Here is a 24,905-nt window from a genome sequence, read left to right as displayed (position 1 = left end):
TTGTCTCATCAGCCTCTGTTGCTTGTATAAAGTGCATAACGAGCGTATTACTTCTCCCGATTGAGACGCTCTTTGCCAGCACCGCAATTCCTTCCAAATACTCATCGATCATTCAATTTCGCAGTGGACGAGACTCGCCCCTCTCGGTTTCGCAGTTTCATAATTATTGTTTCCCGGGCGGGCTTTGTCAATTTCGCTCGCCGCTGGGTGAACCCATGTCTGTTAACTTTGAATGAACATCATTTTATCTCTGTTCATCTTCCCTTTTCTCTTTCTAGTATTTTGTAATACAAAGTGATTTCTCTATATATGTCGCCAAGGCCTGCATGATAAACGTCGCGGAACTATCCCCACTACGGGGTATACCCCGTGAGGGACCGCGGAGCTCGAGAGGCCTCGGACGCCGAGGAGTGTAAACATGTCTCCTGGACGATACTTGACGCTGGCAAGACCTGTGACGAATATCGAGAATTCACTGTATTACGATTTTATCTCTGTCGTTAACTTGGACTAACACGTCGGTCACATGCTAGTGACGTAATATTTCTTTATCGAACTTCAAAATCAATTTTTATTACCACCTATAATTTTCTTTCGATGTAAGACGATTGGTCGGGACTTTCGAAATTTTTAGGTGCATCGCCTGAAACGTTTGCTTTTACTGTGGTTATTGTTGCATTTTATTTTGTCGGCGAAAATGTGACCGGGTCTGAATGGCTCTCGAGTGGCTTTCAAGAGAATGCAGTGACGCACGAACGAACACGAAATTGTCATTCCACGCTGGAACATTTCTACAGAGAGAAAATCGTGTTATTCCCGTCAACACCGTGTAGCTGCTGAGTGAAACATATTGAAATATATTTATTGAACGATCTTCCGTGAATGCGTTTGCGCAGTCTGTCGACGCTCGTGAATTATACAATTTTTAATCTTTAGGCCTCTAGTTCCAGTGTCTATTCACGCGCTTTTTAGACAAATGAAGATTTGAGAACATTGTTTAGACTCATTTCAACGGGTCCCGCCGTTTTAGTGTTATTTTACGTAATTTTTAAACAGATCGATATTTGGGAACGTTTAAGGGATTAAATTGACCATTAAAAAATATTCTTCTTGACAATTTTCGTGTAGAACGAATTGCTTCCACTAACTCTTGAAATGAAGTAGCACACGGGAGCCCAGGTTCCAATTTCAAGAATGCAAAAATTTTGCAGGAAGTTAAAATTGCCTGTCGATCCATCTCGATCACGATTTCTGGGTCACAGGTGATGCATTCCGAATTTCGCATTTACCGTGGCATGTTTCCCGCTGATCGATTAAAATTATTCGATGTGTCCATTCCCCGTTTCTTCGAAATAGTCAGGATTCCTTACGCCAACCCACCCCCGTTGGTGATCACGCGAGCAGCGTGTATGTACGTTGCTTCTTTCTTCTCGTCGTTCATACACCCGAGGGCTGTCTTCTGTTCATTTTCGCCACCATCTTGTTCGTTCGATTGTTGTTAATTTTGCCCGGCTTGTTTCCGGACGACTACACGGCGAATCAAATTGAGAATTTAATTCGCGTCGGAAAATACAGGGGTGCGGACCCCTTTGTTTGTCCTCTCCCTATTGATCGTATCAATTCAGCCTCCGAGGACACGTGTCGCCCTTCGATTTTTGACCAGCGCCCGCTGGCATGTTTTTGCCTATCATTTGTCGGCGTACTTCGTGTCTCATCTTTTTAATCCGGCCCTTGATTCAGAGTAGACGTTTATTAACTGGACAAAATCGATTCCTGACCGTTTTGTTGTAAAAAATTATTTCGATAATATCTTATTAAATATATTAGATTTAGAACATATGAAAGTCTGGTTTAGGTAATCTGCATATTTTCTGTTCTTTTTTGAGGATTTTAATTTCTTACAATAGAATGTTCTACCTAAAAATCTGAATTAATTACAGTATGTGTATCTAGGTTTTCTAGATACAAATACTAATACTAATAAAAGAAATTAGAAATGAAGAAATTAAGAAATACTAATCTTTTCCGTTTCCAAAGAGGATGTTGCTGACTGTTCCGATGAATCCAAATGGTGCATTACGTGGGGGTGATTTTGTATTGAGGTATGGGTGGTCGCCCATTGCAGATTTTATCAAATTCCGATAATAACGAGTGTTTTCTTCCTTCTTTATCAATCGAGGTCCGAGGTCTTCGTTGAGACATTTGGTGGCTTCGTGCCTTTTGCAGAGCTGGTCGATTATGGAAATCAATTGTACAGGTGGTGCGTGTTGTAGATATTTGTTGACGTCGAGCGAAGTTACTACGCGCCATTGTGTTTGATAGATCCGGATGTCCGACAATTTCTCAAAGAATAAGCCGGTGTCTTGTTGTAATATCTCTATTGTTGAGTCTTTATCTCCCGGGTGTTGACCCATTGTCAGTGGCAGCAGGAGTACGCAAAAGAGAATCATGGTCATTCCCGGCTGTTGGTTCAAAATAAGCATGTTTTAATTTATTTTGATGTTTAGTTATTGTTTTGTTTGGTGTTTGTAATACAACATTATTCAAGTCTGTCACGTCTAGTATTTTGTACGGTCCAATGTAATGGGGGTCGAATTTGCTAGTACGAGGTTCCAAGAGTACGTAAACGAAATCATCTACTTTAAATGTGGCAGGGTTTGCCTTGCAATCGTAGTAGCTTTTTGAGCGAGCTTTTGCTTTATTAAGATCGTTTGCAGCCAAATTACGTATTCGGACTATATTGGTTATTAACTCTGTTAAATAGTCTCCATACGTTTTCAAGTTCGTACCAGTTGGAAATGAGGTTGGTTCCCGAGCTTGTTTACCAAAAATTAATTCGTATGGTGTAAAATTGGTGGCTTCATGAACTGAGGTATTGTAAGAGAACATTGCAAAAGGAATTAGCAAATCCCAGTCCTCGTAATTATCCATGTAATGCTTGAGATATTCCGTGAGTACGATGTGACTTCGTTCTAATGATCCATTGGTTTGCGGTCGGTATCCTGAAGTAGTGATCTGTTTGATTTTGAAAATTTCAGATAAGTTTTTCATGAGGCTTCCGATAAAACTGGTTCCTTTGTCTGTTAATATGGCTCGAGGTGTTCCGTAAACTGCGATGAAATGCCTTGCGAAAGCATCGGCAATGGTAGTCGCTCGGATGTTGGGTATTGCTACTGCAATACAGTATTTGGTTAAATTATCCTGCATAGTAAGAATGTATCGATTGCCTCCTGGTGTGACTGGTAATGGTCCAACGGTATCCAGAGAAATTTTATCAAATGCGTCCAAAGTTGTGTCGGTGATCAACATAGGCTGACGAGTTTTTACACGGACTAATTTTTGTTCCTGACAACTTTTGCATTTTCGGATGTAATCTTGAATTTCATTGCGCATGTGTGGCCAATGAAATCTTGCTCGAATACGATTGTAGGTTTTTGTGACTCCTTTATGTCCTCCGATTAAACTATCGTGTGCTTCGTGAATAATCTCTTGTCTATTTTCCGCAGAAGGTGTGGTGATAATGCAATTGCATATTGTGATTTGAGGAATTTGCTCTGTGAAGGTCTCTTCCAATGTATTGAAAAATTCGTTGAGTGGCAATTTATGCAAATCTCCGGTGGCTGATATTCGAAAAGATTCGATCCTGTGTTCTTTTAAAGCTGGTTGGAGAGTTTTCAATCCGTTGACTATGTCCATTCTATTTGGTTTATCATAAAAATTGTCGGAAATTATTATGCTGAATGTTTTAAATAATCCGTTGTTTGAAATTACAACTTGTCCCTTCTTTGGTCCTGCAGCTAGAAATTCCTGTTTGTTTATTAATTCGGTGTCCAAGAGTAATTTTCCGATGGGAGTTATTAAATTGCAGTCGGCTGATATAAAATGCACGTAATTGTCTTCTTTTGCTGTGAGGGTGTTTGAAGAAACGATAATCTTTTGTTTTGGTTCTGGCGGCGCTTCCAGGTCAGTTTCGGTAGGAGAACTGTCGGTAGCGGTGTCAAAGAATGGGTAAGGGTCTGCTGTACGGTCAGGTAAGTGCCTTGCACATGTTTCGCTTGTGGGTAGCCGGATTATGGTGGGTTGTAAAATTCCATCTGTTCTGTCTGATTGTTCCTGCAGTATATTAGGTGGATCCACTTGCAAATTGTTTGTATTTTCAATAACTGTATTTTCGAGCGGTTCCTCAAACGAAATTAAATCATCAGATAAGCTTTGGTTCTTATCTGTAGAAAAAATTTCTGTGGAGTTTGCTGCGGGTAAAAACTGGTGTGTGGTATCCTGGCCTTCGTCTGGCATCAACACTTCTCTAGATAGGCTCGGAAGGGACCGGTTTTTGTTTATTATGGGAGAGTGTCGCACTTTTCCAAGAGCGGGCTCTTCTCTTTCATCTGAACTGCTTGTTTCTTGATATTTCGGTCGTTTTTCTCGGTCTCGACGTAATTGTCTGATACGTTGTCCAATTGAATCCGGTCTGTCTTCATGTGTCTTCGGTAGTTGGGTCTTGAAATCGGGATCTCGAAGTTCACGTGAAATAAGTGGTAAACAAGAAATGGTAGGGTTGCGTGAAAGAGCACCTGCGTTCATATTCGTTTTTCCGGATTTATGGATAACCTGATAATCGTACTCCAGAAGTCTCAATTTCCACTTCATGAGTCTTGATGTCGGATCTTTTACAGAATGTAGCCAAACTAGAGGTCTGTGATCTGTCACAAGAGTGAATTTGGTTCCGTAAACATATGGTCTGAAATATTGAACAGCGTAAACCATAGCTAAACATTCCTTTTCTGTAGCCGAGTAATTTTTCTCTGCTTTATTGAGGCTGCGCGATGCGTAAGCAATCGGCAGATCATTTCCAATCTCGCCTTGACTAAGCACGGCTCCAATGGCATGTTCTGATGCATCCGTTGTAACGATGAATGGTTTGCTGAAGTCGGGGTATTGTAAAATAGGTTCTTGGCAAAGTTCTTCACGTAATTGTTTAAAGCTGTTTTCCTGTTCTTCTGTCCATTTGAATTTTATTCCTTTTCCCAAGAGGCTAATCAATGGTTTTGCCTTAGTGGTGAAATCTGATATGAATCGTCTGTAGTATCCTACTAATCCCAAAAATTGTTGTATATTCTTCTGATTGGTGGGTGTTGGAAAATCCTTGACGGCTTTTAATTTTCTGGGGTCAGGTTTTACTCCTTGTCTTGAAATAATGTGTCCAAGGTAAGTAACTTCTTTCCGTAAAAATTCACATTTATTGGTCTGAAGGGTTAAGCCATGTTCTCGTAAACGATTGAATAATTTCCTGACTTTAACGTTGTGTTCATGTAGTGATGATGCGTAAACCACAATGTCGTCCAGGTAAACGAACACGTCCGTTCCCTGAAGTCCAGTTAGTACTTGATCCATGAGGCGTTGGAAGGTGGGTGGTGCATTTTTTAAACCAAACGGCATTCGTGAAAATTCATAATGTCCGTTAGGTGTGGTAAAGGCTGTTTTCTGCCTATCTTTCGGGTCCATCTCTATTTGGTGAAAACCATTTGCGAGATCGAAAACGGAGAAGTACTTAGCTCCACCGAGACGATCTAATATTTCTGTAATCTGTGGTAGCGGGTATTTATCAGAAATTGTTTTATCATTGAGCGCACGGAAGTCTATGACCATACGCCAACGTTTGTTTCCCTGTGCATCCGGTTTCTTAGGTACAATCCACAAAGGTGAATTATATGGGGATTTCGACGGAGTTATTATTCCTTCGGATAGTAATGCGTCTATCTGCTTTTTTATCTCATGTTGATGTATCGGAGGATAGCGATATTGTCTTGTGTTTATTGGAATTTCGTCGGTCGTGTGTATGGAATGTTTGAAATCGGAGGCCTTCCCTAGCTTATTTCCGGGGAGATAAAATCGGTCGGGAAACTCCTTTAACAGAGCAGTGATGCTGCACAGTTCCTCTTTGTTCAAGTGCTTGAGATTTAACATTTGGGAGATTCCCTGTGCCCTATCTTCTCTGTTGTTGAAATTAGCATGACCTTGTACCTCTGAGTAGATGTCTTCGTCCGAAGTGCTTACAATGTCATAGGGTTCCAAAATTTGTGGTTCTATTTCTATGTCCAGGTCTTCTTCGCTGGTGTTGGTTGCCATAACATGACACCTTCCTTGATCGTTTATGACAGCTGCTTCTCCTATGTACAATTGGGCATGTGTTCTTATGCGAGGCAAGTAGCCTTCCTTGATCTTCGGGTTAGCTATGTGAATAGCGATTTGTTGTGAGGTTCTTGCTGGAATGCGGTGTTTAGTTGTTTTTTCTGGTGCTTCTAAATAATTTGAAAATCGAATAGGCCTGATAGGTTTGTTCTTTAATACCAGTGTTCCATGGTAATAGGAAATCTCAGCCTGTTCTTGTTTTAGGAATGGGCTTCCGATTAGTCCATCTGCTTCTATGGCAAGGTGTTTTACTACGTAAAATATTGCTGGGGCTTCATGGATATGGAGAATTGTCGTCCCTACGGTGAAAATCGGGGTTGTGGTGAGTCCAGTTATTTCGATTTCCTCTCGTGAAATCTCTGCTGTTCTTTCTAGAGCGTCGAGGACTACCAAATTTACGGACGCTCCACCGTCAATTAAAAATTCTCCCGTTCCTGATTCCAGTTCTGGGATCGTAATTTTTATCCGTGGTGCAGGTGCTTCCTTGATGAGGGTTTCTCTTCGAAGCGGACGGATCTTGGGCGATCTTCTTTCTTTTCGCTCATCGTGTCGCCTGTACGGTGAGCGCGATCGTAGTTTAAAAATTTCTTTGATTCCACGGACGAATCTCGCGAATCTCGCGAATCTCGTCGGAATCGCGGGCTACGGTGACGATTCCTGCAGAATTTCCCGTCGTGCCCGGAAGTTCCGCAATGCCAACAATACATGTTTGACATGCGATTTTTATCGGTACCCTTTAGAATCGTATACCGTTTTTCTCCGTCATCACCCATTGATGACTCGGAGCGATTAGAGGGGGAGTGTGAGGGGCTCCTGTGACGCAAGGTCCAGGCAGAAGCGCGTTCTTCTCTTTCCTCCTCAAAACCAGATGGTCTCGTGCGTCGATCTCTGTGTCGATCATATCTGCTCGGAGATAGAGGATACGACACTTCACGTTCGCGATAACGAGGATCTTGGTCGAAAGAATCTCGGCGGGACCACCTTGCTGGTGATTCATTCCGAGGCGATTGTCTTCGATTTCTTAGTTTTTTATCTATTTGCAGCACAGCGTCGTAAGCTTCCTCCAGATTTTCTGTATCTTTTAGGAGAGCCGACACCTTCAATCCATCGATGAAGTTTTCCAGAACGTACTTCTCCATTTCTTTGATGAATTCTTCAGCGTGGAACTCGTATTTTTCCTTAATGGCTCCGCGCGTACGATAGACTAGATGGCTTGTCCTATCGATGTATTGTCGTAGGCTCTCACCTTCGCGGATGCGTAACTTCGCGATTTCCACTTGGGAATATGACAAACTTTTGCCAGGCGCGAATCTTTTCTTTACGTGCTGAATTGATGCTTTTACGGTCGTAAACTTGTGCTCTAATGTGCTTCTACGTGCTGGCCAGACGAGTTTAGTAAGAACAATTGCTAGATACTCGGTTTCCGTACCCTCAGGAATCAACGTTAACCCGTCCTCTATAGTCTGCGCGAAACGAGACAAGGGTGGGTCTTCCCCATTAAAAGTCGGAATTGTCGAAGCAACGTTTTGTAAACATGTCCTTTGCGTCAACAGCGACATAGAATTTGCAAGTGATACCGTCAAGTTCATTATGTCAGCGTTAGAAGTATTTGCTATTCCGTTCAGCATTTTTTAAAACGTAACTAGCGAAAACTAGTATATAATTTTTTTTTAATAAAAGCGTAACTAGCGAAAACTAGTATATTGCCTATAATATTACGACGTGACTAGCGAAAACTAGTATATTGTCGATACTCAGTTACGAGTAATTTAACTTGTAAAAACCAAAAATTAAAGCGATCCTAAAATAATTGAATGTATCCCACCGCTGTCACCAGTTTTGTTACGAGCCAGGGCTGCGAGCAACGCGAGAGGCCGGCGAGGGGTTGTTACCCCAGGAATATGGTTTCAATTTGTTAGTTAAGTACGCGGACGCACCCAATGCGAGATCGGGGAGCCGCTAGGATAGTTGACGTCGAGGACGCACCTGATGCGAAACCAGGGAACCTCTGGGAGGTTGGAGTCAAACGCAGACGCACCCGATGCGAAACCGAGGAGCTACTAGGAGGATGAAACTTCGTGAACGCACCCAATGCGAGATCGGGGAGTCACTAGGAGAGACACGCGGCGAACCCGATTTAAAAGGAAGGTGGATAACTCACAGACGCGCCTGATGCGAGACCAGGGAGCTGCTAGGATACGGAAGAACCCAATGCGAAATCAGGGTTCCGCTAGGATGGTATAATTTTCGTGGACGCACCCAATGCGAAACCGGGGAGCCACTAGGTTGGAGAAATCTTCGTTGAATTGAATCTAAGATTAGTAAGCCTCGTAACTTATATATAATTTAATTGATACAATCCGAGCGGTAAGATTGTATCATGTGGGAACGTTCAATTATTAGATCAGGATATCAGGCAATAATTAAAGGTTGTAGATTACGCGAGTTAACAAACAAGACAAATATGTTGACGCACTGGCAATGCGGGGTTAGATAGCGATTGTTGAATGCCAAATAGAATATATACCGAACTAACGGAATCTATAAGGTTACGTTTGATTCGAAAGGGACTTTAACCCGATCTCACTAGACTTGACGCGACGTGACTGCACGAGTACTGAACCGCGTCTGAATCTTGACTGAACCGCTTCTCGACTAACCGAAGAGGATGAAAATGCATGGGTTTATATACCCTAAAAATGAGAGGGGAATGTATCTGTTTTATTTTACGGTCGCATACTCGTATTTGTCGTTTCAAGTGAATTTAAGGTTTGCAGCTGGATCTTTTGTTTATAGGGGTAAAACGAAGGGTTAGCCAGGATGTTTCCTATCAAAGACTATCTTGACAAAACATTCCAGAAGGGGATGTTTTGAAGATTTCCAATTTAGGAAATCGTACGGTGCTGTTACTGAATCATGCTTCGTGCCAGTTGCGTCCAGCCGGAGTACAATCATTAAACAAGGGGCCTGTTGGGACGCTTTTCGTTCTCAGAAAAGAGATTAGAACTTCTAATCGAAATGAACGTGGAGAAACGTCTCCATACGTAACAGAATTATCATTTCGATAGTTCACTGATAAAATAATTGTTTAAATAAATAAATTTTTACAATTTGTTTCTATATTCATTATTTGAATTGTTATTTCAATTATTTATTGTTAAAATAACTTATTGAATAAATAAATTTTCACAATATGTTTCTATATTCATTATTTGAATTATTTCAATAATTTATTGTTCAAATAACTGTTTAGACAATGTACACGTATTTACATAATTAATATAGAAATGTGTTTCTATATTCATTATGTAAATACTTGTACATTCTTTAAATAATTATTTTAACAATGAAATATTGAAATAATTCACATAATGTATGTAGAAACAAAATTTGAAAATTTATTCATTTAAACCATTATTTTAACAATAAATAATTGAAATAACAATTCAAATAATGAATATAGAAACAAATTATGAAAATTTATTCCTTTTATCCGTTAACTGGAAACGAATCGAAGGTTCGAAGTTTCGAAGTGTCGAACCTTCGATTTTCATCACCTTCGAAGGTCCCTTCGTTCCTTCGAATCCTTCGAAGCTTCGAAGTGTCGAAGCTTCGGAAAAGTAACAGCCCTATTCGATACGAGGAATAGTAAATAATTCATAATTGACATCGATCGAGTATTCGTTTACTTTTTCTGTAAAAATCAACTGACTTTAAGGAAATTGATTTTGAAAGTGCCCGAATATGACTGTAAGTCGTTGTAGTTATTTAAAATCGGAAAAATTGTATATTTTTCGGTTCAGTTGTAGTTAATCAATCAACGAAAAATAAGCAGAAATGGATGATAAAACTGGATACAGTGCGTTCGGAAACGTTGCAGCTTCATGTAATAGCCCCTGCAACGTTCGTTTCACAGAGAGATCTGTTAGCCCAGGCAATATTATCCGACCGTAAACATCCAAATATAAATACCAGCTTTGCATGTTCGTGGTTTTGCTAACCATCAAAGGGCTTTTGCACCGTTATCCGGACAATGAAATTTCTCTCTGGCTACGTAGAACTGTAACCACGGTCATTGCTTTTATGCTTCCCCGGTTGATGCATTGTTCGCAAACTATTCCATCAATCCTCAACTCGATGGATATTATTGCAGAAGTGCGGTACGATTGCAGTAGAACCTTTGCCTTTCAAAGGCACAGAAACAATTTTATCAGTTGTTATTTCAAACAAAACGCATTTCAGCCTGTAATGAAAATGTAAAAAAACATAATAGAATGGAAGAATAAACTTCGTTTCGGAGGAAGGGTGCACGTGTCTGTCCCGCATCAGCGAGCACATTATTATCACGTTTGTCAATACTGCGGAAGAGAAGCGCCGCGGCCGGATTACGAGCACTTTGCGTACACCGTGCACACGAGTAATTTTATGGAAATCTCATTGTTTCATTTGTTTCGTACCGGGGACATTTGCAAAGAGAACAAAAGCGCGCGCACAGCTGCGAGCACGTATATTTTAATTCTTGAAGTGATAACGGTCGGTTAATTAAAAACCTGGCACGCCTCGGGCTCCGCTTAATTGATCATTCGCCGTATGATTCCCCTTCCGCAAACAATCGAGAAATCGATTCGACTATTCATCGAAGCGGTGGAACGGGACGATGTGCGTCATCCGATCTAGGAGCTAAGGGTAGTCTCGTGACTTTTGCGGAGTCAGAAAACTCGGAGCCAGGAAAAACGATTTTTCGCCTATTCTTGTCGGTAACGTGGTCGCTCTATCTTATCGCGAATCTACGGAGTCTTAACCTCAGATCCACCTCCATAATCCGCAAATTGTCCTAAGAAGTGCACCGTTTTGCTAGCTTTTGCTACGGTCAACTAATCCTTTTCGGAGAAAGGAAGATTTTCATTCTATTCACTTTAACTCTTTGCGGACGGGGGCGCTCGACGGGCGAGCGTCGCTGTGGACGATAGGTATTGGAGCGCGCAGTAAATAAAGTGTTCAGGTCGCACGTTTGTGTTATAAAATCTAAAGCTTTATTCAAATAACATTTTTATAAAATCACAAAGAAACAAATTTAGTCGTCTTTACATAGGCGATGTTTTATATTCGTGCTTTGTGTGATATAGTTCGAAACAATCACCTATGTGCAAGGCCGGCTTAGCCGAACAAGTAGCACAATAGTACCTCGACTCTCTCCTTCCGTGTTTTATTTTTCGATTAGAGCAGACGACGCAATCGTTACTTCTTCCTGTCTCATCTCGCCTAATAATATGTAGAAGGCCGTTGAGCCTTTCTGCTGTTCCAGAAGTCGCAGGAGCCTTGCGACTAGCGTCTCGAAAATCGCCAATCAATTGACCTACCAAGTGACGTACAAATTGTAAATGGGATAACTTTTTTTATGTTGTATGTCTTGTGATGTTCTTCATGTAATAGATAGGAATTTATCACTGAAACTTCCAATCCCCAAAAAAATAATTTTCGCCACCATTTTTGAGACTTTCTCATGAAACAGTACGTGCCTGTGTACTGATCTGCTTTATCTACCCCACCCATATATGTAAGAGCAGTATTTTTAAGTAACCACTTTATTAACAGATAGTTAGACGATAATCACAGTACAACGAGACAATTACACAATTACTTCGCGCGCCGAAAGAATATAAAAGAAAACCTAGTCCGTAAGCCGTATTCGTAATCCGTGTTCGTAATCCGTGTTCGTAGCCGTTTGTCGTAATCGTAATTATCGTATCGGATCGTATCGTATCGTGACGTTCGCCTTTACCGTATAATCGTTCTTTCGCGAATCCCCCGTCCCGGCGCGGACGCGTCCTTTTATCCGCGCCTTCATCGAACATTCGCGATCTTTTCTTATATGATTTGGACGTTAGGGTAACGGCCTAACGCCCGCCGCTCGTTCCCGCGGTCGCTACCGTTTGTTGTGTTACGCCGCGGTCACAACATCGTCGACGCTCACGCAGACGCGCACACACATGCTCGCGCGCGTCCTTCGATCGCAGGAGAGTTCGACGGCCTCGTTTGGGCGTTTTTATGCCTGTTTAGGTGTTCCTCCGCGGTCGCGAACTCTCCTTTCCGCGTCTGCCTCCTACATATATTTATTATAATTTATAACCACGTCTGGCTTCAGATGTTATAAGATGTAAAATATGTGAAAAAATATGTGAAAATGTATAAAATGTATGAAAACTTTGCTGGTTTCTCTGGTAGTGACACTGAAAGACTGACGCGGCAGACTGAATTCGTTCTGAACCTACTATGGTCTCGCATCGTAAGTTTACACTATACGGAAGATAAGATCTTATCAATGCAAAGACTATATGCCGACACTCGTCCGCAACGGTAAAAAGACTTGGGCGGCTATTTGCCGACACTCGTTCGCAAAAGGTTAATCTTCGACCGTGGCAAGGTCTGCCTGTCGGGGGAACGTAATCCCGGTGAACACATTAAATACAACGAAGCGTTTAATTCATACGACCGTGAGCCAGGTGCGGCAGAAAATCCGGCTAACATTTTTTGCTGGCAGAACTGCAATATTTGTAAGAGCAAGAGTGCTGCTCTTCGTTTGTTCAGTGGTGCTGTTCAGTTCACTTGAATCTCAAATTATTAATTCGAGCAGAACAAATTTTAAAACAGACGCTAAGAGCGCACAAGGTCTCACACTGACATAGAATATTTTTCACCAATGGACGCCATGATAACCAGTTGCGTAGCAATGTACACACAGTTCGAACGTGAATATCGTAAAAATAAACACTGGAGAAGAGCCAGGTACCTTTTAACCCTTTGCACACGAAGCCATTTTAACTGCAAAACGAAAAATTTCTTCTAGAATATTTCCCTTCTATATATATTTTTTCATGCTATACATACGAAAATGGTAGAATTTACTGGTGCAATACTGAAATGTTTAGTAAGGCTATAGCCGGTTTTGGGGGTCAAATGTGCCCTGGAAGGGATTTTATTCCAATTTGCGTCATTCGATAGCCTACCACATCTATAGCACATCTGTAAGGGTAGTTATAGAGGAAAAACGAAAATCCAGTTTTTGGCCCATTTTCCCCATTTAAAATTCTGAAAAAAATCTGACACGTTTCGGACACCAAACCACATACTTTGAGTCGTTTTCAGATTTTTCGGTTGCAAACTCTGGCTGTAAAAATCGAAAAAATGCAGATTTCATATGGAAATCGAAGAGACACTAGAACAGAATTAATTTGGCAATTAGATATTGCCCTAAGTATTATGCTCAATTTTTTTCAAATTCCTGCGATTGGTGCGTCATAGTAGGAAAAAATAAAAACCACTTTTTTCGGCGTTTTTTCCGTGAAACACTAAGTTATGATTATCGTAAAAATATATTATGTAATATTAAACATCTCTAAGTTCAGGGAAACATCGTCCAGACTTTAAAAATTGCGTAATACAAAAAACAACAATTATACTACGCAGGATATATCCCAATATTTCGAAGGTATTTTCAACGGCGCCGGTTGGTGCAGTAGCTATGGACCAGGTTCGGATCTCGCCCGGGTCCAATTTTTTTTTCTTTAATTAGATGTTTTTTCGATTTCTAACCGTATGATTGTTGTTACGCTGTTGTAAAAACATTTTTTAACTATGTTTAAACTATTTTTTAATAATTTTCCGGAAAAATATTTTTGGAGTACTTTCGGCCTTTAGTCATCTACGGGCTGTATTACTTATCTCCTTAACATTTTTTTTACATGGATTAAGTGCATCGACTTGTCTATTAAATCTTTTATCTTTAGTCGACACATTACTTATTGTTAATAATAAATCTAGTGTTATATTGGGGTCGGGAGGTATGTTTCTGTGAAGTAAAAATATTATTAGGGATATTATGAAAACGAGGTTTATGCTTCAAAATTTGCCCACGTCCCCCCCTTTTTTTCCGTGGGGAAAATGACATTAGGCATACCCCGACCCCCTGGGGGGAGTCGGGGTTATGTGGGACTACCCCTTGGGGAAAGATCCCCAAGGGGCTACCCACTAAAAAACCCACGCCCACCTAAGCTAAATGGAAGGTGCCTGGATCGCGCGTGTACTCAACAGGACACCTCCCAGCTATCATCATACCCCGGGGGAGGTTTTAACCTCCCCCACTGCCTACGCTATAAGACCCCGGGCGGAGGGGCCCACCCGGTGTCCCCATCCCTGGAGCCTTCGGATTGAGCTTCCCGAGGCGGCTGCCGTTCCTCTCCAGTCGGGGGGCGAGGAGCCCGAAGTGTCCTTCGAATCGCCAGCGGCCGTCTATGACCAGGCCCAGGTACCTCATCCTGGGCCCGATCTCGACGGAGGTTTTAGCGACGCGAATCCGGAGGTCTTGACCACGGGGTAGCCGCCACGGCCGAGGCGATCCATACCACCAGATCGCCTCGGTCTTTGCGGCGGCCACGGTCAGCCCCATCCTCCGAATTCGCCCGACCATGCAGTCCAGGACGGCCTCACCGTGGTGCCTGGTCCTCCTCCAGTCCTCCCCCACGGCATAAATCAGGGTGTCATCTGCATAGCAGATTTCGGGCATTCGGCATCATGCGACCGAATAATGCAAAATGTTGCTCGACAACGCAAAAGTAGGACCTGCCTGGTGGCAAACGCTCTAGATTTATCCTTCATGTTGGGACGCAACGAAATGCGAGACCCATAAAAGAGTTCTCGAATGTCAGACAGAAATACAATCACTGCGACCATCCGCAATAAATTACCTCAAGGAGCGAAAACCCTTATGCCCGACGCGACGGGACTCTTCCTAGACTCTCGAATGCCAGAACAGAAACAATCAAAGACTGCGCCTGGTCAATGTCGAATCCTAAAAACCAACTTCCTCCCAATAACATTCAGCACACGCAACGCCAAGCACTTCGAACCCCGACCATAAATTAGTCTAAGGGTCGAAGAGTCGTGAACCCGAAGCGACGGGACTCGTCCGAGTTTTCCACGCATTTTAGGACAGCGCGTCTGGAAAATCTCACCATCCTCACACCCATTCTCTCCTCTCATTTTACCACCCCCACCATAGAATTACAGCCCTTAAATATCCATCTTTGCGAGCGCGTCGCCAGTCTTCAGCAAATCTTCCGGCACTTTAAACATACACTCCTCGTTTCCGCTACATGTTTTGTACACGTTACCGTTATTAAAGTTATTGTTATTAACAAGTTGTTGAAGTAACACTCAAAACACCTCACCTCTTACAAATAACCGAGCGCGGCTTTAATTAATCGCGACGGAGTGATCGACGTGAGGAAAGCCGAAATCACTGGTCTTTCCCGTCCATGCACGAGCAAGTACACTTCATCTACCGCTTTTGACCACTGACATGCCCCATCTTTACATTATCGAGCCATAAATTGACGCCTCCCGAACCCTTGCAATCTTGTACGATCTAGCGTTGTGTGCGGCACACCATGGCACACGCACACGGCAGGCACGCACACTGTGGCGGATCAAGGCCACCTGGGAAAGCTGGACCTTAACGGTTGCCTATAATAAGTAACAGTTTGCGGCGTATGATAACGATTTGAGGGCAGCTGCCGAATACACCTGCGAGAAGCTGTGTTTCGGGTACGATAAGCGCGAGCGACCGTCCATCCGTCGTGTATTTTGTACAATCGTGCGGGCTTCTCGGACCACCGCTGCCGGGTTTTGCCGGCAGCTTTTTGTAACACCCGAACGACAATAAATGTAAAGTAGAAGCCCACTTTCGTGTGTCGTAATTCTGAGCAACTTTCCCGCCGCGGGGAATGCCCCGTCCTTCTTTCACGTAGAACCCTGACCCGTGTAGGGGCTTTCCAGGATATCGCGCGGTGCTCGTCGAATCGAGATCGCGGCGGCCGATTCGCGTCTTAGCGTAATTTTTCGTGTGGCACCGTCCTCGTGCCTGGCGCCCGTTCTGAGTACCGAACTTGAGAGAACCGTCGCGAAAATCGAGTCGACGAGACGCCGCACAGTGGTGCCAAATGGCCAAAAAGCGGCAAAAAATCTGTAAAAACGAAACTATCCAACGAATTTGTTTGAAAATTTGTGGAGAGATTGCCACAGGTACGACGCTTATTTGGCAAAAAAATTTTTGTAAAAAGTTGTCAACATTAAGTAATATGTGCTAATCGAAAATCTCTGTTTTCTGCCCATTTTTTATTTATGGAAGCATCCAACAAATCCTTTAATAGATTTTGGTCTGGAACTAATCGTTTTGGCAAGGTGTAATATTGATCTAGCTTTGTGTAAAATTTTAAGAGATACTTCGAGATGCTTTCGACGCAATTTAAGTTTAAATATCAACTTTCAGAATTTCCAAGAGTGAATTTTCCGGACGTTACGATTATTTGATGTTCCAGGTGAAATTTTTTAGGAATATTTCTAAATAATAAAGAAAAATGAGAAGTGCATACGATTTATTAATTTTTTATGTATAAGAAAATATTTAATAACAATTTTTTTTATCTGACATAAATTATTTTTACAGCGTTCATTGGAGCATTACCACAAAATACCTGTTGCATTTTTGCGACAGTAGTCCAGTGAACGAAAACTTCGTTTATTTAACATAAAAAATTGTTATTAAATATCTTTTTATATGTATGAATGTCACTTTTTTTTTCTTATCCGATATGTAACCCTTAAAAATTTCACCTGAAACATCAAATAATCATGACTTCCGTGCGATTCATTCTTGGAAATTCCGAAAGTTGATATTTGAACTTAAATTGCCGCGAAAGCATCTCGAAGTATCTCGTGATTTTTTGCAAAAAGCTAGATCAATATTATAACTTGCCAAAACGATTAGTTCCAGATCGAAGCTTTTCAAAGGATTTTTTGTATTCCGCATAAATAAAAAATGAGCGTAACGCAAAGGGGCTTCAGGTTAGTCCATATTACTTAATGTTAAACAACTTTTTTTGGAAAACTCTTTTTTCCAGTCAATAGTTAAAACCATTTGCAATGACCCATATGATTTGTAGACCCCTTAGTATTCAATTATAGGCGGAGTAATTACATAACTTTCGCACTGAAAACTGATGGATTCCCAGGAGCGAGGAAATGGTTATTTACCATGCGTATATCTCCGTAAGAAATTTTTTTTCAAAAATCTGACTTTGGCACATCATGCACGCACTATTAGGCTATACAGAAATAATTTTTTTTTATAAAAATCGAAAATTTATAAAATGGACTTTTTGCCGCCTTGGCACCACTGTGCGCCGTTTGTCCCGGGTGGACCACGTTTCGCGCGGCCGAACGTGGCCCGGCTTCACGGTCTGTAAAAACCCGCCGTTGCCCGGGTTTTTCTCCCGTCGGACGGGCCGAAAATCAGGGCAACGTGACACCGTACAAATTCGTTATTTAATACTAAGATAAAGCTACGAATGGCGTGTTTCAGCAAGAGACTCGAACATGGCGGCTTCTTTTGTTGACGTGCCCATCCTGCTGTGCTCCCTCCTGGGTCTGCTCGTAAATGGGCTCAACCTGCTCGTGATCCTGTGCATACACAAAGAGGTAAATATTTAAAAAATAGAAAACTCCCTACAGATAATATATACCTATTACTATAAGGACTGCCTATTACAGTGAAATCTCGTTGTTTGTCAGTCCGCCGTTTTTACTGACAAGATACGAAATCGGAGGTTCTCGCCGAGCGTCCCATTTGAACTACACAGGGAACGCTGGAAACCGTCGTACCGTCTTCAAGTCATAAGAAACCTATAACTTGAAAACGCTACTGACGTGAAAACGGCGAAAACAGCAAAGGTCAAGAGCCGTCGTCGCCGAGAAGTGTGCCACACATTGTCGGCTGTATCGGTGTGAGACCAGAAGACTAATCGAATCCAGTTACAAAACTTCTTTATTTGTCATTATTTTTTTTATGAAACTTTTACCAACATATTTACCAACATGTTTCTGATTAAAACTAAACCAAATATGATATAATTCCGATGATATATACTTGTGTAATGGACGATGAAATATGTAGGACGATTGTGTTGTGTCTTGACATGTTCTATGCCTTTAGTATAATTTCGTGGTTAGATCGTGCATAACTCACAGACGATAATCGTCCGTTCGCTGCACCAGATATCCGGTGGGACATATCAAACGCCCAGGTTGGAAATTATGGAGGTTGTGTCTGACATGTAATTGCTTCGACAGCACATATACTAAATTTGAAACGATACAGAGAAGATTAGCATGGTCCCTGCGCAAGGATAACACGCAAAATCGTGAAGCGTTCTGTGCTGTTGAGTACTCGCGTGATCCAGGCACACACCCTTTAGACAAAAAGTGGAAAAATTGCCATTTTTCACGATTTCCGACTTAAAATCGCATTTTTAATCGTTTATAACTCGTAAACGAATAAGTCAATACCGGTGAAATTTTCAGCATGGACATAATTTATTCGAGCGAATCAAATACATTCTTTAAATTTTCAATACAGGCTCAGATAAAAGAGCCTGAAAAAACCAACTTTTACTATTTGTTTGCGATTCCGACCAATTCAAATTTTTTTCAAAAATTTTTTACACCTCGTCTAATAAACTAATCCTTCTAACTTCTCAATAAAATTCAAGTCATTTGATCTAATTTTTAGAAAGTTATGTTGCTTGAAATAGTGTTGACTCAGTTTTGCTCGTTACTGTAAGTAAGAAGTGGCCGCACAATGCACAGATAGATGGATAGATAGATTATAATAGATAGATACGTTATAATAGATAGATACATTATAATAGATAGATAGATTATTACTGTTTTTTTTTTCCCCCGCGGGGAACAGAATTGCAGTCAATCACAGTCCCAGCAGACAGAGGCAGTGAACGTCCGGTGGTTCGACCGCCAACGAATAAACCCTCAGATGAAGAATTATTATGAATTATCATGGACAACCGATGATGTCGCACGAGGAGAAGTAAAAATAGGATTAGGATATATGTTAAAAATTCTACGCAGTAAGGTAGCACGTGAAACGACTCCAACTTTTCTTCCTGCAAGACTCGCAGATAAGCGTTCTCAGTTTACACGCTGAGAACAAACAGGAAAGGTGTCCAATTATGCCAAATTATAAGAAAAGACGCCGACTTCATGGTAAAAAGATCCTGTCGGCATACAGCTGACTAGTCAGGAGACATCAAGAAGATAAAAAGATGCAAGGTAGAGACTCCTGTGCCAGCATCTTTGAAAAACAAAGGATTGTGCATCTTATAAAAAGGGGGACCAACTCCTAAAATTCAGTTATAAACAGTCAGTCAGTCAGTCAGGCAATCGTGAACAATCAGTTATTCAGTCATAGTCAATAGTACAGTAGTCTCTTGTGAAGTTAAAATAGTTCGTTCAGTTGTTTCGCGACAAACCGTTTCAAAGACCAGTGTCAGCAGTCAGAGTATATTGTAACCGAATCCGAACCCGTGATCACGGTAATATTAATATTATTATTATTATTATTATAATCAAACTATTTGTAAGCACTCCAGTATATGCGCTATATAAACCATATTTGTAAAATCAAATTTGTAATCTCTGATTCAGAACCACACTTTGAATAAATCAATAATTTTGTTGTTTTCAAAATAAGGGTACAAAGTTACTTAAACGATCCTCAATTTCCCGAACCATAGCCGGTGTATGCAGGTAGGTTCGAAACTGCGTCCTATCCTCTTAAGATCGTAATTCATACCACTTGGGACGTAACACTATCAAAGCTTGCAAAGGAGTATCTTTGTGTTATGGCAACATCTGTTCCTTCCGAAGGAGTATTCTCAAAGACTGGCGAAATAATTAGTAAAAAAAAAGAAATAGATTAAAAGACAATATAGTGAATAAAATATTGCTTCTTAATATGTACAAAATAAATCCTTTATTATGTCTATTTCGTATATATTCGCTTTATCTACGTTTTTTTCTTGCCGAAATGTTCCAGTATTTCCACTCGCAGCATTTCTATACTCATGTCAGGTCCGAAATCACAGTCAAATTTAAAGCATCGAGATATTTGAAGGAATCATTTGGCAATCGATACATATAGTATAGAAACAGCTTATAGTGATCATGAATAGATTACTTCTGCGAATTTGATTGCAAAGTGGAAGAACATTAACCCTTTCGACACGATAATTTCATAGGGGGGATAATAAAAATGCCCTTGTGGATTTTACCGAAAGAACCCTCCCCTGCCCTAAACAACAAATTCGGTAATTCAAAATAGGCAGAATTTTTCATCAAAATAGACAGTTTTTTGCGAATATCTCGGAAAATAAACAGACCGCCGCACAGTGCGGACAAATGGCCTGTTTTCGGGCACTTCTCGCAATTATATATATACAGTGAGTGTAAAAAGTATTCGTACACCTCTTATAGATTTAGAAAACCATATATTTCTTTATGTAATTGTACATTCTTTTATAAAACAAAAACACAATTACGATTATTATATGTTTCAACTGCAAAATGTGACATAAATAAATTAACGAAAAGTTAACGTTAATGAGATATATTAAAAACAGTCTGAAGTCTCTAAAAATTAGCATGCAAAAAGTATTCGTACACGTAACAAATTTAGCAATAAACGTGTTATAATTTGCGAAAATAAATTAAATTAATATTTCGTTGGATAGCCTTTCGACTGTATAATTGCGTCCAGTCTTCTTGGCATTGAATCCACTAAATTGGATGGGATTTCGTCTGTAATAATGCACCATTCCTCTTGAACAGAAAGTTTTAATTGTTCTTTACTTGAAATATGCCGGGTTCGGAGTTTTTTTATCACACAGATCCCATAAATTTTCGATCGGATTAATATCCGGTGATTGTGGAGGTGTTTTCAAATATTGCGGTGTGTTATAAAGCAACCACTTTCTTGTGTTGCGTGCTGTATGTTTGAGGTCATTGCCTTGAGTGAAGATAAACTTGTCTTTTATACCCATTTTTTCTGCACTACTTACAATATGGGTTTTTAGTATGTTTAGGTATATTTTGTGGTCCATGATTCCCTCGATGAAGTGTAATGACCCCACTCCAGCAGCACTCATACAATCCCAAATCATAAACCAAACCTCCGCCGTGTTTTACTGTGGGACGTAGATTTTCTTTTTGTAGCTCTGTATTTTTCTTCCTCCAGACCGTACACTTGCCATCAGAGCTAAAAACATTAAATTTACTTTCATCAGTAAATATGACTCTTCGCCAAAACTCGATAGGCTTATTAATATTATTTTTCGCGAAATCAAGTCTCTTTTTTCTATTTGCGGCATTTACGAAATAATTCTCGCGAGCAACTCGGCCGTGGTATTCATTATTTCGTAAACAATTACGAATAGTGCTGAAACATACACTTACTCCAGCGTTGTTTGCAAGCTCAGCAGCGATCTTAGGGGCACTAATTTTAGGATTTGTTTTTATTTCACGCACTATAAAACGTTCATCGCGTAAACTAAGTTTTCGAGGGCGACCAGATTTCGCTTTATTTTTATTGGTTTTTCGTTCACCATATCGATCTATAATTCCTTGTATAGTGCTGTGTGGCCTATTAATTGTTTTTGCTATTTCTCGCAATGATTTACACTGATTATGCAGTTGTATAATAATTTTTCTTTCAGTCTCACTTGTTTCCTTATCTTTATGACCCATTTTACCGAATGTTATAAAAATTGACTGGTTTTGCAGAAGGTTGCCACTAGACTGTTCATCAAAGACCCTGTCTGATTATTTGTCGGGTCCCGCTAAACCATAATATAAACAATCGGACGCCTTTCGAGTACATTCTAGTACCTGTACGAATACTTTTTGCGCGCCAATTTAGAGACACGTCTCATAGTTTCTAATTTTTCTCGTTAACGTTAAACTTTTTCAAGTGTATTTATGTGACAGTATGTAGTTAAAATATATAAAAATTACAATTATGTTTCGTTTTATAAACATGTGTGCAATTACATAGAGAAATACATGGTTTTTTACAACGCCTACAAGAGGTGTGCGAATACTTTTTACACTCACTGTATATACAGGGTGATCCACGCAATTGTTTTAAGTCATAACTCCGTTATTATTGCATTTACGAAAAAATGATAAAGGAGAAAGATAAATGGTTCGAAGAGCACTACATCTGTGGGCCTTTAAATTTTTTTTAGATGCAGCAGTGCATGTGCAATTAACAATTGCATCATTTCTTTAAATAGAAATGCATATTTTTTGCACATATCGATTCTTCCGTTCATTCTACGTAAAAAATGATTAGGGTACCATGGCAAAAAAATTATTAGATCTCGAGATATTTTCAAAAAAGACACGCAGAATTCGAATCAGGCCACACAAACTCCAAAAACCTCATTAAACTCTATTAATATTCCTTCGAAAGTATTGTTATCGACCGCGTTGATTAAGATTGCGGATAATCAGGGAACATATTGGCCAACGAATCCATAAAATGGCACGTCATCCCACCGCGATCCCCGCATTTCGGCGGACTTTGGGAAGCTGCCGTAAAATCACTAAAGTTTCATTTAACACGAGTAATAGGCGACACCTTGTTATCGTACGAAACGTTATTAACATATATCAATCAAATTGAAGCGATTCTCAACTCACGGCCGTTAACACCTCTGTCCTCCGACCCAAACGATTTATCCGTTTTGACACCAGCACACTTCTTGATTGGTGATACGTTAAATGGCATACCCGATTACGAAATATCAAACATTCCATCCGGTCGATTGTCGTCCTGGCAGCATGTGCAAAAAATGCGACATCATTTCTGGCAACGATGGAGGAAGGAATACCTCCACGAGTTGACCACACGTAAAAAATGGCATAAACATAAACCCGAAAAAATAGAAATAGGCAGTATCGTAAGAGTGCGGGACGACAATTTACCTGCAATGCAATGGACCCTCGCACGGGTAACCAAACTTCATTCCGGACAAGACGACATAGTTAGGGTAGTCACAATAAGAACCGCGAAAGGCGAATACAAACGGTCGGTAAAATGTCTCGCGCCGCTACCGTTATAAAGAACAACATTGTAAAATACGGACGCTGTATATAGTTAACAATCAGATCAAGGAACTAGGTAAATAGGCGAATAATATTAAGACCAATGTAAATAGCATGTATACAGGGTGAGTCACCAAACGTTAGCACCTCAAATATCTTTGTTGTTTCTAAAGATACGTAAAATATGATAAGGACAAAGTTGAATGGTACAATGGGGGTGACACGATGCAAAAAAAATTTTGTTTTTATGTCATTTTTTTGGAGATATCAAGGTCACCTTGACTTTTTTTAAATGGAACCACCCTTTTTTAAACACCTACAATGATAGTCCCTTTCATTAGGAATTCAGTGACTATAATAAGTCCAAGGTCATTCAAGGTCAAGGACAGAAAAAACGTATAAAACTGAAATATGGAAGCAGAATACCTGTATTTTATAAATGTTCGAAATGATGGCCGTCTGCGTCGATACATTGTTGTAAACGAGCTCTGAAGGAATGTTGCACTCTGATAAGTATATCCGACGTGATATTCGTACATGCTGTGATGATACGCTGACGCATATCTTCAACTGTTGTTGGAGCAACCGTGTACACGGTTCGGAACAAGCTCTACAACTCGTTCGTCTTAACAATATTGTTCTGATTAAAAACATACAAGCATAAATTGCCAATAATGCACGATTCTCCATCTGCTTACATTGTAGGCTGTTGGTCGGTCGCTGGTATTTGAAGTTCCGAGCTCGTAGAGTCACGAGATATCGGTGTGAAACAACTACCAATCCAATTGCAAAACTTCTTTATTTTTCATTATTTTTTTATGGGACTTGCGCCAACTAATTCGTGGCATTCTTCTGATTAAAATGACACTAAACGCGGTACAAATTGGACTGCATTTAGTATTTTGCGACTCCCAAACGGCATACAATGTAAGCGGATGGAGAATCGTGCATTATTGGCAATTTACGCTTTTATGTTTTTCATCAGGACAATATTGTTAATACGAATGAGTTGTAGAGCTTATCCCGATCAAAATGAGTCCAAACACGACATCATTTGGATTGTCTTTGTAATTTTTATCGTAACATTACGTACCAGTAAAACATGTTCGATTACACTCGAATTTGACCTCATTTTCATCAGGAAAACCCCCTCCAATCGCTCGTCAAAATTTTATGAGGATATGTTGAAAAATCTAAAAATTTAAACTTTCATTCGTGCGCGATTCTCCATCCGCTTACATTGTATGCCGTTTGGCAGTCGCCGGGTCTTTGAAGCTCGGCGCTCGCAAAAGATAAGATCCTTTTAAAAGGGCCTAGCCGATTTATGGTCAAAACTGCCCTTAGAGGAAAAACCCCTCTGAGTAAAATTTCAACCCCCTATCTTGCCCATGAGGTTAGTTACAGGGTAAATTAGATTTCGCGCTTCTCCGCGTATTTCCCGCACTCTGATGCTTTCTAAAATTCTGAAAAAAATGTGACATATTTTGGATTCTAAGGCTGATTTTTGATAATTTTTTCAGATTTTTTTTTGTTACAAACTGTGGTCGTAAAAAAAATGAAAACCTCCAAAAAAATCGGAAAAATGCAAATTTCTCAAAAAATTTGAAAACATGCTATTCTACTGTTTAGTTCCTTGTTAAAGTACTATAACAGGCAGTGTCGTCAATTTTTTTTAGATGTTTTGTTGTGGGACATCA

At 40.4% G+C, this 24,905-nt stretch overlaps 1 non-coding gene across 1 annotated transcript; it reads left to right on the top strand.

Moving 5' to 3' along the window:
* The first annotated feature begins 18,366 nt into the window (after window positions 1-18,366).
* On the top strand, window positions 18,367-18,469 carry LOC143364112 (U6 spliceosomal RNA). The gene has a single exon (XR_013083995.1). It is a non-coding gene; the product is annotated as a U6 spliceosomal RNA (small nuclear RNA).
* The last annotated feature ends 6,436 nt before the right edge of the window (window positions 18,470-24,905 follow it).

Source organism: Halictus rubicundus, unplaced genomic scaffold, assembly GCF_050948215.1.
Source record: "Halictus rubicundus isolate RS-2024b unplaced genomic scaffold, iyHalRubi1_principal scaffold0271, whole genome shotgun sequence".
Classification (NCBI taxonomy): Eukaryota; Metazoa; Arthropoda; class Insecta; order Hymenoptera; family Halictidae; genus Halictus; species Halictus rubicundus.
The sequence above is the reverse complement of the archived record's forward strand: the minus strand, read 5'-3'. Positions and strand labels throughout refer to the sequence as shown.